Below are 12,720 nucleotides of genomic sequence, written 5' to 3'. Positions count from 1 at the left end.
CTTTTCTTGAGGTAGCTGCCTTGGGGGATTCTTCTTCAGCCTTAAGAGCAACTATCCTTGACTTTCCTCCTTTCCTCTTGGTTCTTTGTTCCATCTCAAGTTCATGAGTCTTGAGCATTCCATAAATTTCATCAAGAGTTGTTTCATCAAGATTGTAGTTGTCTCTTATTGTTGTTGCCTTCAAATCCCAGCATTCAGGAAGAGCTAACAGGAATTTAAGGTTTGAATCTTCAAGATCATACTTCTTATCAACCAATGACAAATCATTCAAGAGTTTGACAAATCTATCATATAAATCAGTCAATGACTCATTAGCCTTTGAGTCAAAGTGTTCATACTCTTGAGTGATTATTGTCTTCTTGTTCTTCTTAATTGTATCGGTTCCCTGACACCTTGTTTCCAGAGCATCCCATATCTCCTTAGCAGTCTTGCAGTTAATTACCTTGTTTGACATTACATTATCAATGGCACTATGCAGTAAGTGTCGTTATTTAGCATCCTTAGCAATTGATGTTATATCTTCAGCAGGATAATCACTCTTCTCCTTTGGTACGGTCTTTGCTGCTTCAACTGCAACTGCAACAGCGAGCTTGGTGGGTTTGTGAGGCCCTTCATTGATTCTATCAAGATATTCTGGATCTGTTGCTTCCAGGAACATGGTCATCATCACCTTCCATATAGGATATTCAGATGGTCTCAGTATGGGAACTCTGATGGTCTCATACCGACTTTGAATTTGTGTCTTTGGTGGTTCTTCAGTTTTGGTAGGCTTAGTTTGAGTTTCCGTGTCAGACATGATTGTGTTTGGATCTTTAATTGTATGTGCGTTAACAGATAGGCTCTGATACCACTTGTTAGGTGACACACACTGTAGAGGGGGTGAATACAGTGTATAAATACAATCAAATCGAACTTTTAATATTTCAAGTAACAGAAAACAAACTTTATTGAAACAATAAACTCTGTTACAGTATGGAACTGTTACCTCTCAGTGATGAATAATTATCATGAGAGCTCCTAGGGTTACAATGAATAATCTTCTCGAATATGATAAGACTTTTAGTGTAAACCCTATGTCTGTGTTTATATACTACACAGTTACAAGATAATCGCTAATTGATATGGAATATAATTCTGCTTCCTAAAATATATCAATCAGATATCTTTTCTTCCAAGTATTCTATTCTTCATAGAACTCCTTCTTTATGCATATCTCTTCTTATGTTTATCTCGATCTTCTTTCCTTTAATCAGCTACTATCCTTATCTGAACATACTTCAGCACTTAAGTTCTGATATCCATCTTCTGATGATTATCTCCTGATAATATAAGTACTGATATCCTTAAGTCCTGACTTCCAGTAAGTACTGATTTATCCTGTTTAAGTAAGATCTGAAAACTAAACATAAATAATATTAGCCATGACATTATCAAATATATCTAACAAATTCTTCCCTATGGCAAAGACCGCTGCAGTGAGGAATGCTCTTACTCAATTCGCGCAACAATCGGGTGAATCTTTATGTGAAGCATGGGAGAGCTATAAGGAGTTGCTTAGGAAGTGTCCTCATCATGGAATGCCTGACTGGATGGTGATCAATTGCTTTTATAATGGTTTGGAAGCATAGTCAAGACCTATGCTCGATGCAGCATCAGGTGGAGTCTAATGGGCTAAGAGGTATGAGGAAGCTTATGAGCTAATTGAGATGATGGCTGCGAATGAATTCAGAATCCAACTCATAGGCTATCACAGATCAAATTATATTGATTTGAATCTATTTTCACGAAGAACGCGAAGAACACAGGACAGAAATTGATGGATCTTGTAGCTGATCTTGTTTGATAATTCGTAGAATTCCATAGGAACATTTTTTATTCTCTCTTATTTCAAATTTTCGATCATCCATAAATAAGAGGCTTACGTACCCTTTTATAGGGGGTTCATGCCATATGTAGTTCTTAAAGGACAAGTTGCCCATATGGGCTAAGGTTTGGTACAGTCCATCATGACCCAGCTTCGTTGACCGTTGGGTAGTTCATAAAAAGCCCATATTAGTCCATGGACCAAGCCTAATTAGGATGGAATAAGTCGTCATGTCATTAGGAAAAGATATCTCATTTTTTAGGCAAGAGAACACCCAGAGGCCTCACATGTGACCTCTTAGAGTCTGGTCATGTGATGTAAGTAGTGTTGACCTCGAATCGTATTATAGTCCCAACAGGGTCACATAATCATAAATTATAGTAATTATATATCATGTGCAGCTGATATATGAGCATTGACTCTCACTCATCTCTTCAAGTCTCTTTAAAATATGAGGTGATGACTTCTTACTTGTTAATATGGGAGCAAGACTAACCTCTTGATAATATGGGGATATGCTACCCCTCATGGTGATATAGTAGTAAGCCACCCCTCCCGGTAATATGAGGTCATGTGTGATATGAGGATATGACTCCCCTTTTATTGAGAGGTGGACATGATCCATGTCTTGTTGAGAGGTTGACATGACTCCCTTTCCAAATGGAGAGGTGGACAGTACTCCAATCTTATTGAGAGGTGGACAGGACTCCCAACCTGATGGAGAGGTGGACAATACTCCCTTCTTGTTGAGAGATGAACTGGACCCCCTTCCTGCTGGAGGGACAAACAGGACTTACCTCCTGATAAGAAGAGGGTGTAATTCACTACTTAGTAAAAGGTGGACAAGACCCCCTTTCTATTGGAGATGCAGATAGGGCTCACCTCCTAGTAAGAGGTGGGCAGGTGTCACCTCCTAGCTAGAAGTGGATAATTGTCACCTCCTAGTAAGTGGTGGACATGACTATCCTCCTTTACATATTTCCACGTGTCATTCAGCGAAGTCTTGGTCAACATATAATACACGGTCCCAGTCAATATATAATTATGGAAGCTTCTCCATATTTCTGGACTTGTTTATTTAACCAATATTATTAATAATTTTTGTAATGGGTCTATTTATAGCCCATGTCCATATTTGGGCATAATAACTACCCCCGATTCCATGTTGTCATTATGAATGCAATGTGGAATAAAAAAATATTATTCCTCACTGAAGTGACGTATGGGAAGGGTCAAGTTCCTACTCTAGATGGGCATCTAAGCAGGTAGCTTCTCCGAGTGACCCCTAGGAGATGAAGAAGTGAAATTTTGTCGGGGAATCGCCACCAAATTATTGCTTAAACTGATTACCAAAGTAGGGCAAGGACTCCAGCCTTCTTTCACCATCTTCTAATGTCGTAGCTCAGACCTAAACCAATTTAAGGCTATTATGTGTGATTGACCTGAATTCTCGGCCTACATTTGATATTGTGTAAAATAACGATGTGATCATAGAGCTCAACTTTGGGTGAGACCTCTTTCACATAAGCTCCACGCCGTAAAAAAGATTCTATATTGACTTATTTTAACTCAGGAATACATAATGAGGTTTACATCAAGGATTTGAGGAGGGATCTCCTCAAGGAAATCAAAAAATTGAATGATTTGGAGAGGTCTTGTGTGGTTTAAGACCAGAATTTTAATCTCTTTCATACAGGCCTCGTACCGCAAGATGTTGGCTCTAAACTCGCTTCATATACGATGGTTGGTTGGCCTCGCATCATTGAAGGTTGTCTATTAGAGAATAGAGCTTTATATCTTCACCTTCTTGTAAAATATATGTTACAAATAGGATCCTTACAAAATTTCTTTTATAGCTTCTATCAACCTCACGTGGTGGACGTTGTCCATAGTTTCATATCACATGATGTTAGCATGAAGGCCCTGCATCATATGTGCTAGCCTCGAGAGACTCGCGTCTCCTTAATCCAACACTTTGTCCAATCTATTGCCACATCGCTTTATATGTCTATTGCAATACCAATTGATATAACACTTTATTTTTCTGGCAACACCTTTTCAACTTTATTGCAACATCTTATTTATTAAACACTTTTAATATTTGGCAACATCTTTTTTGTTATAACAACATTCGAATGGAGAAGAGAGGTGGGGAAGAATGGGAAATCGTCAAGGTTTGTATAATAAATAATTTAATTATCTTAACATGAATCAATATTAAATTTGTAAAATTATTTCACAAAATAAAAATGCCAAAACAAAATAGTACATGTTTTTTACTTCAATGTTCACGCAAATTACCATAGCCAAAGTTGGACATAAGCCAACTTGTTAATTTTGCCTGAAATATTACTAAAATATAATAACCTAACTAACATCATAATATTAAAACTCAGTTCAAATGATTAAATAAAAAACTACGCACTTCACGTGATATTCATCAAGTAAAATTTTTGTCACTAGTTGATGGCTCAACACATAGCTCATCGATATCGACCTCAGCTCGACATTATCATGGACCTTTTTGTCAACTTTTTAATCCATCTTACACGGAAGTTGTTCCTAGATTTTGGTTGTTTAATCTGCAAGCTAGATATTTGATGTAAGAGGTGTTACAGCCTACTTTTTATGAATAAGCCTCACAACCATATATGAGGGATTGTGTTGTTTTCCAGCTTGATATTGGTGTCGGAGGTTTCTCGGCATCAACTAGAATTTCCTCAAGTACCTGGCATAAACATAAGTTTTCTTTTCGAAAAGGAGGTTTTTAAAATTTGAACAATTAAAAAACATGTCAATATTATTTTATGAGTGCAAGTTATATTCATGTTTTACAAACAGATAGAAATAATCAACTATCAACTCCCTTGCCCTTTTCTTTTCACTAAAAATAATTTTACCTGACAGGGAGAGAGAAAAAGAGACTACCAAGTCACGATAATTGTTCTGAGTTATGATGTATAAAGATAATTAGAGAAAGTGGGTACAACTATTATGTTAGTTCCCTGATCCCTCAAATCCAACTTTGTTAAACTCAAAATTTCATTCTCATTATTATATCGTGACAAAATCCCATTACTAGGCTCATATAATTTCTTTTCAGAAATATTCTCGACCCAATATACTCTTAAATTTCTTAGAGTACCTTTATGGATTCAATTTCTTGGCAAGTTTAATCTTGTCTAATATTGCTATATATTGGTTGGCATGGGATATTTCCAATATGATCCATCAACGATTCCATATTTGAGTATCTTGATGTAATTGCTGCAATAGATGCTATCATCAATGTTATTTTCAAGGAAAAGAGGGAGCATTTGAAAACCCCTGAAAAGCTGAAAAGTGAGGCCACATCAAATTTTTATCAGAATTCTCATCTTCTATTCTAGAAAAGGTTATAATATTCACATGAAAAGTAGATATATATAAAGAATTTTGTTAGATATATTTGTGATGTCATGTCTAATCTGTTATGTTTAGTTTCAGAACTTAATATCAGGACTTATCAGGACTTACTGGGAATCAGGACTTACTGAAGTCAGAACTTATATCAAAACTTAAGGCGTTAGAAGATATATCAGGACTTAAGTGCGGGTACACTTCAGATAAGGAATGCGGCTGATTTACAGGAGAGGATCTGGATTAAACAAATAAAGATATGCATGGAGAGTTAGACAGCTATAGGACTACAGAAGATAATATCTGATTGATATATTTTAGGAAGAGATATGTTTCATATCAATTAGAACATATCTTGTAACTGTGTACTATATAAACACGGCTTAGGGTTTAAACTATATGTGTTATCAGTCACGAGAACATTATTCATTGTAACCTAGTAGCTCTTAGTGATATTTTTCATCACTGCGAGAGTAGTTTAACCTACTTTATAACGAAGCTTATTATATTGAATAAACTTGATTACTGTTACATACTTGTGTTCTAAATCGATTTGATTGTATAAACATTATATTCAACCCCCCTCTATAGTGTTGTGTGACCTAACAAGTGGTATCAGAGCCTCTCTGTTGATATCAAACAGTGAGATCCAGTATACAATCTTGTCTGACGAAACACAAACTCCACCTAAGCCCACCAAAACTCAAGATACGCAAAACAATCAAACACACAGTTGATATGAGAGTATTAGGGTTCCCATACTGAGAGCATCTGAGTATCTTATATGGAAGGTAAAGATGGTTATGTTTCTGGAAGCCACAGATCCAGAATACCTTGATAGAATTAATGATGGACCATATAAGCCTACCAAGCACTCTGTTGCAATTGCTGATCAACCAGCAAAGATGATACCAAAGGAGAAAGGTGATTACACACCTGAAGACATCTCATCTATTACCAAGAATGTAAGGGTAAGGCATCTGCTTCATAGTGCAATTGACAATGTCATGTAAAACAGGGTAATTGGATGCAAGACTGCAAAGGAAATATGGGATGCTTTGGAGACAAGATTCCTGGGAACTGAAGCCAAATCTAAAATTCCTTTTAGCTCTTCCTGAAAATTGGGATTTGAAGTCTACTGCCATAAGAGACAACTATGACCTTGCTGAAACTACTCTTGATGAAATTTATGGTATGCTCAAGACTCATGAACTTGAGATAGATCAAAAGAGCAAAAGGCATGGAAGAAAGTCAAAGACAGTTGCTTTTAAAGCTGAGGAGGAATCTCCTAAAGTAGTTGTCTCAAAGAGGGGCAAAGGAAAGGCTCTCATCATACAGTCTGATTCAGAGTCATCATATTCTGATGATGATGATTCAGATTCTGAAAATTTATCTAAAGTGGATGTTGACGCAGAGATGATGCAACTGTGTGCTCTTATGGTGAAGGGTATCACAAAGATAGCCTACAAGAAATTCAGAAAGGGCAAGAAGTTTTCTAGGAAAAGTGGAAGTTCTGAAAAGAAAGGGTTCAAAAAGTCTGAAGGCAAAGGAGGAAAGTCTGACAGAGGAGACAACTCAAATGTCAAATGTTATAATTATGGTGAAAGATGCCACATCTCTCCTGACTGCAAGAAAGGAAAAGGTGATAAAGGCCAGGCACTTATCACAAAGAAGAAAAATTGGGCAGATACTTCAGATTCTGAAGAAGAGGTGAACTATGCCTTGATGGAAAATGTTGATAGCACTTCTGGAACTGCTGAATTGAAGGTACCTCATTCAACTCTTGCTTTTCATACTGATGATATTTCTGAGCTAAGATTATATCTTAAAACCATGTTCATTAGTTTTAGAGATCAGACTTTAGAAAATCAAAGATTAAAATCTGAAAGTCTTGCTCTTAAAAATAGAAATGACTACTTAGAAAAAGAGTTATTTATATTTCATCAAACTCAGAAAGAAAGAGATGAGGCTCTGTATGTTAGAGATGAACTGCTAAAATTGAATAAATCTCTTAAATCTGAACTGGAAAAGGAAAAGGAGATAATCAAAACTTGGACTAACTCTGGAAGAACAACTCAGAAAATCTTAGAAAATGAAAATTGGAAAGAAGGACTAGGTTACCTAGATGATAAAGAAGAAAAGGAAATTGTGTCGTCTAAACAAAACTTTAACAAGAAAGCTGAAAAGCCAAAGGTAAATCATGTTAAATTTGTTGCAAAAACTGATGTGTTAATATCTGAAAAGATGAATGATTCTAAAACAGAAATCAAAAAAAAGTCAACTTCTGACAAATTAAAACAGAATAAACCAACTGTGGTAAATATTGGCTTAATGACAAAGAAACAGCTTAAGTATAAGCTGAAAGAGATTAAAAATGTGAACAAGGTAAAGGAAGCTAGGAAAAATAGGAATGGAAAGGAAGGTATGAATAAAAGCAATAATTATATGCCTATTCCTAATGCTCCTATAAAGAAATGTTATAATTGTGGAAACTCTAACCATCTTGCTTTTTTTGCAGGAAAAATAAAGATATAAACTCTTTACCTCCTAAATCAGGAGTTAAGAGTCGGTCTCTTAGGTTTAAACCACAAAATCCTTATTTTCATTGTGGTAGTTTATGGCATTCCATTTATACTTGTAAGGAATATCATAGTTTGTACTATGAATATTATGAAATGAAAACCTTCTTTAAAGAAAGTTAGTGTAATTCCTTCTAGTGTAAAGTCTGATGCAAAGTCTGATATGAAGTCTGATAAAAAGCATGTTAGCATAAACTCTGAAACTAAATCCGCTGCAAATGCTAACAAACTTAATAAGGCCAAAGGATCCAAGCAATTCTGGGTCCTTAAAACTAACCAATAGTGGTCTTTGTGATTGTAGGGTAATAGGAAAAACATCCTAGTTCTGGACAGTGGATGTTCAGGACATATGACTGGAAATAAAGCCCTGCTATCAGACTTTGTGGAGAAAGCTGGCCCAGGAGTTTCTTATGGAGATGGTAACATGGGAAAGACTCTGGGGTATGGAAATATCAATCTTGGGAATGTCATAATTGAAGCAGTAGCTCTTGTCTCAAGACTTAAACACAATCTTCTAAGTGTGAGTCAAATCTGTGATAGAGGTTATCATGTGGATTTCTTTGAAGAACACTGTGAAGTTGTAAGTAATTCTACAGGCAAAGTGGTTCTGAAAGGTTACATACATGGTAACATATATGAAGCTAGACTTTCAACAAAATCTGATGGTTCTGCAATCTGTCTGTTAAGAAGAGCATCAATTGAAGAAAGTTGGAATTGGCACAAGTGACTCTCTCATTTAAATTTCAACAACATAAATGAGCTAGTAAAGAAAAATCTTGTGAGAGGACTTCCAAAATCAGTATTTGCTCCTGATGGTCTTTGTGACTCATGTCAAAAGGCAAAACAAAGAAAATCTACATTCAAAAGCAAAATTGAATCCTTAATTCTTGAGCCTTATCACTTACTGCATGTTGATCTATTTGGTCCAGTCAATGTCATGTCTATTGCAAAGAAGAAATATGCTATGGTTATAGTGGATAAGTTCACAAGATACACTTGGGTGTATTTCTTGCACAAGAAGAATGAAACTACATCTACTATAATTGATCATGTCAGACAGCTGGATAAGTTAATCAAAGATTCTGTTAAAATCATAAGAAGTGATAATGGCACTGAGTTCAAGAATTCAATCATGGAAGAGTTCTGCAAAGAGCATGGAATAAAGCAGGAATTTTTTGCACCTGGAACTCCACAGCAGAATGGAGTTGTAGAAAGAAAGAACATGACTCTTATTGAAGCTGCACGAACTATACTTGATGAAGCAAAGCTACCAACCTACTTTTGGGCTGAAGCTGTGCAGACTGCTTATTTTACACAGAATGTTACACTCATAAACAAGCATGGAAAACACCATATGAGATGGTGAAGAAAAAGAAGCCGAATCTGAAATACTTTCATGTATTTGGATGCAAGTGTTTTGTTCTTAAGACTCATCCTGAATAGCTGTCAAAATTTGATCTAAAAGATAATGAAGGAATTTTTGTTGGATATCCACTTTCCATAAAAGCCTTCAGAGTCTACAATTTAAGAATAAGGGTTGTCATGGAATCTATCAATATATCTTTCGATGATAAAAAGGTTACTGGACTTGAAGATTTCAATGATCATAATCAGCTGAGATTTGAAAATAAAGATGTAAATTCTAATTCTGTAAATTCTGATGACCTAAGTCTTGATCCTATAATTTCTGATGGGTTAAATTCTGATGTCATTGAAACTGTAGTAACTGCTCCAAAGGAAAATGCACCTGTTCAGGGGGAGCAAGCTAATGATCCTACCACATCTAAAGACTCTCAAGAAGCATCAGAACTAGTCACTGGCTCTTCAAGTTCTGATTCATCAAGTTCTGATGAGCCAAATTCTGATAATTCTGGAAACTCTGATTCTTCAATTCCTGAAGGATCCAACTCAAATTCTGGAATTTCAGAGAGCATAATTTCAGGGGAGCATTAGAAAATGCTGATGGAGACAGCATGGATCATGGGGGAGGATCCAGTTCTAGAGATCAACTTCCATCTGCAAGGAAGTGGACAAAAGCACACACACCTGACTTAATAATTGGAGATCCTAAAGCAGGTGTCAGAACTAGAACGGCAACATCAAATGAATATCTCTATCATTCCTTTCTATCTCAGACCGAACCAAAGAAAGTGGAAGAAGCTCTTCAAGATGCTGATTGGGTGCAAACAATGCAGAGAGAGTTAAATGAATTTGAAAGAAATAAAGTTTGGACCCTAGTGCCAAGACCAAAGAACAGATCAATTGTTGGCACAAAATGGGTGTTTAGAAACAAAACTGACAGTGATGGCATAATTACAAGAAACAAAGTAAGGTTGGTTGCTAAAGGTTACTCTCAATAGGAGGGTATTGAATATGATGAAACATTTGCTCCAGTTGTTAGATTGGAAGCCATAAGAATATTTTTGGCTTATGCTACTCACAAGAAGTTCAAAGTCTTTCAAATGGATGTGAAAATTGCTTTTCTCAATGGAGAATTAGAGGAAGAGGTATATGTTGAACAACCTCCAGGCTTTGTAGATCCAAAATTTCCAAATCATGTCTACAGGCTTGACAAAGCACTTTATGGCCTTAAGCAAGCTCCTAGAGCACGGTATGAGACTTTAGTAGAGGCACAATTGATAAAACTCTGTTCTACCTCAACCATGGAAAGGACTTACTTTTGGTACAGATATATATTGATGATATCATCTTTGGCTCTACAAATATAAAACTTTGTGAAAGATTTTCCAAGTTAATGCAGTCATGATATCAAATGAGTATGATGGGAAAGTTGAGCTATTTTCTGGGACTTCAAGTCAAGAAAACTGAAGAAGGTACTTTCATAAATTAATCCAAGTACACCAGAAATTTACTCAAGAAATTTGGAATGCAAGACAGTTCAACTGCATCCACTCCCATGGCCACTGCCACCAAGTTAGATAATGATACTGGAGCATCAGTAGATATTACTAACTACAGAGGTATGATTAGCTCTTTACTCTATTTAACTGCAAGTAGACCTGATATCATGTATGCTACTTGTCTTTGTGCAAAATTTCAGGCTGATCCAAGAGAACCTCATCGAATAGCTGTGAAAAGAATTTTCAAGTACCTCAAGGGTACAGCTGATCTAGGATTGTGGTATCCTAGGGAATCAGATTTTAAGCTAATAGGTTACTCAGATGCAGATTTTGCAGGATGCAAAATTGACAGGAAAAGCACTAGTGGAAGCTGCCAATTTCTTGGAGGCAGATTGGTTTCTTGGTTTAGCAAGACAGAAATCAATTTCCACATCAACTGCAGAAGCAGAATATATTGCTGCAGGAAGCTGTTGTGCACAGATTCTTTGGATGAAGAATCAGTTACTGGACTATGGGTTAGAATTTTCTAAAATACCCATTTACTATGATAATCAAAGTGTTATTGCTATGACAGGTAATCCAGTTCAACACTCAATGACAAAGTACATCAGTATTAGGTACCATTTCATAAGGGAACATGTGAAAGAAGGTACAGTGGAATTGCATTTTGTTCCAACAGATCAACAACTAGCAGATATCTTCACAAAACCCCTATATGGAGCTACTTTTACAAGACTGGTAAATGAACTTAAAATGGTTTCAGGTTCTTTCTCAAAATCTGCTTAATTTTTGTTCTCATGCATCAGACTTTATGATCAGTGTTTACAGATTATCTTAATTTTAATGTAATCTGTGCTTAAATTGTATCATATTCAATACTGATTATTATCTGATGTGATTCTATATACTCTGATAGTGTTTTGAATGTTCTGTGACTATTCAATCCAATGAGGATTATTTTGTTAGATGCTGACTTAGCAGTCTTTAACAAACTATGTATCCCATGTTTGAATTAGTTGTTTATGTGGAAATCATTAACACAAGCAAATTCTGATTTTGATGTTAGTTAAATTTACTTCATGTATCTTATTACTACGTCACAAACTAGATTTTTTCTTCTTATCTGTCAAATTCTGATGTCAGTAAATCTTAAGGATGAACTACATGCTTGATAAGCCTCACTTATCTGAAGAAAATAAAAGAAAAGAAAAAATTGAAATCAGGTACTCCTTTGAGATCTAGAGTAAATATGTGAAAGGGAAGATCCAAGTGCATTGCTGGTATTAAGTTATATGCATTAGAAAAGAAAATTAATTTTTCTTGGTGACTTTTCACATTCTCTGATTACTGGAGATATACTCTGATAACATCATAAATTCTGATAGCAGTTGTAACTCATTTACACTGAGAAGCCACTGTCAAAAGAATTTCAAAAGTTGCATAAAATTAGCACAAACAGTGAGGTGGATTCTTGCATAACTTTATTTTATAGTAGACTTCACAATTCAAGACAGATTTTAAGCATTTTTCTTAGTTATGCCTTATTTCTACTCCATATGATCAGATAAAGACTTTAATCTTTATCTGATCATTTGCACATACACACACTATCACTCCATATGAATGATGAAAATTACTGTGGTGATTAAGTTGTTTCTGACAAACAGTTAAGTATTATTTGCATAAATTCTGAGGAAAAATTTTGATGAAAGTTCTGATGATTAAACTCTGAAGAAACCAGTCAGTATTTGTGTGAAAATCACAGAAACAGTCATTCACTTTTTGAGTACAGAAGCCATGTTTTGATGACCGTTAAATTCTGATAATAGTCAAGTTCTGATGCAAATCCCGATGGTTACGCGTCAGTGTTTATTAACTTGACTTATTTGTAGTTTTTACTGTAACGGACATATTTATCAGAAAATAATTAAGTGAGATAAAAACAGTGATAATCATTTGGTTAATGGGTTGCGTGTTTGTTTTGGTAATAGCATGTGAGCAATAATTACTGCACATT

The 12,720-nt window shown here is 35.6% G+C and overlaps 1 non-coding gene across 1 annotated transcript; it reads right to left on the bottom strand.

Moving 5' to 3' along the window:
* Positions 1 to 1,472: 1,472 nt before the first annotated feature.
* Positions 1,473 to 1,579, bottom strand: LOC141723186 (small nucleolar RNA R71). Its single transcript, XR_012576174.1, has one exon. It is a non-coding gene; the product is annotated as a small nucleolar RNA R71 (small nucleolar RNA).
* Positions 1,580 to 12,720: the final 11,141 nt, after the last annotated feature.

The sequence above is a fragment of the Apium graveolens genome, chromosome 4 (assembly GCF_009905375.1).
Source record: "Apium graveolens cultivar Ventura chromosome 4, ASM990537v1, whole genome shotgun sequence".
Lineage (NCBI taxonomy): Eukaryota > Viridiplantae > Streptophyta > Magnoliopsida > Apiales > Apiaceae > Apium > Apium graveolens.
This window is presented reverse-complemented; position numbering and strand designations above follow the sequence as displayed.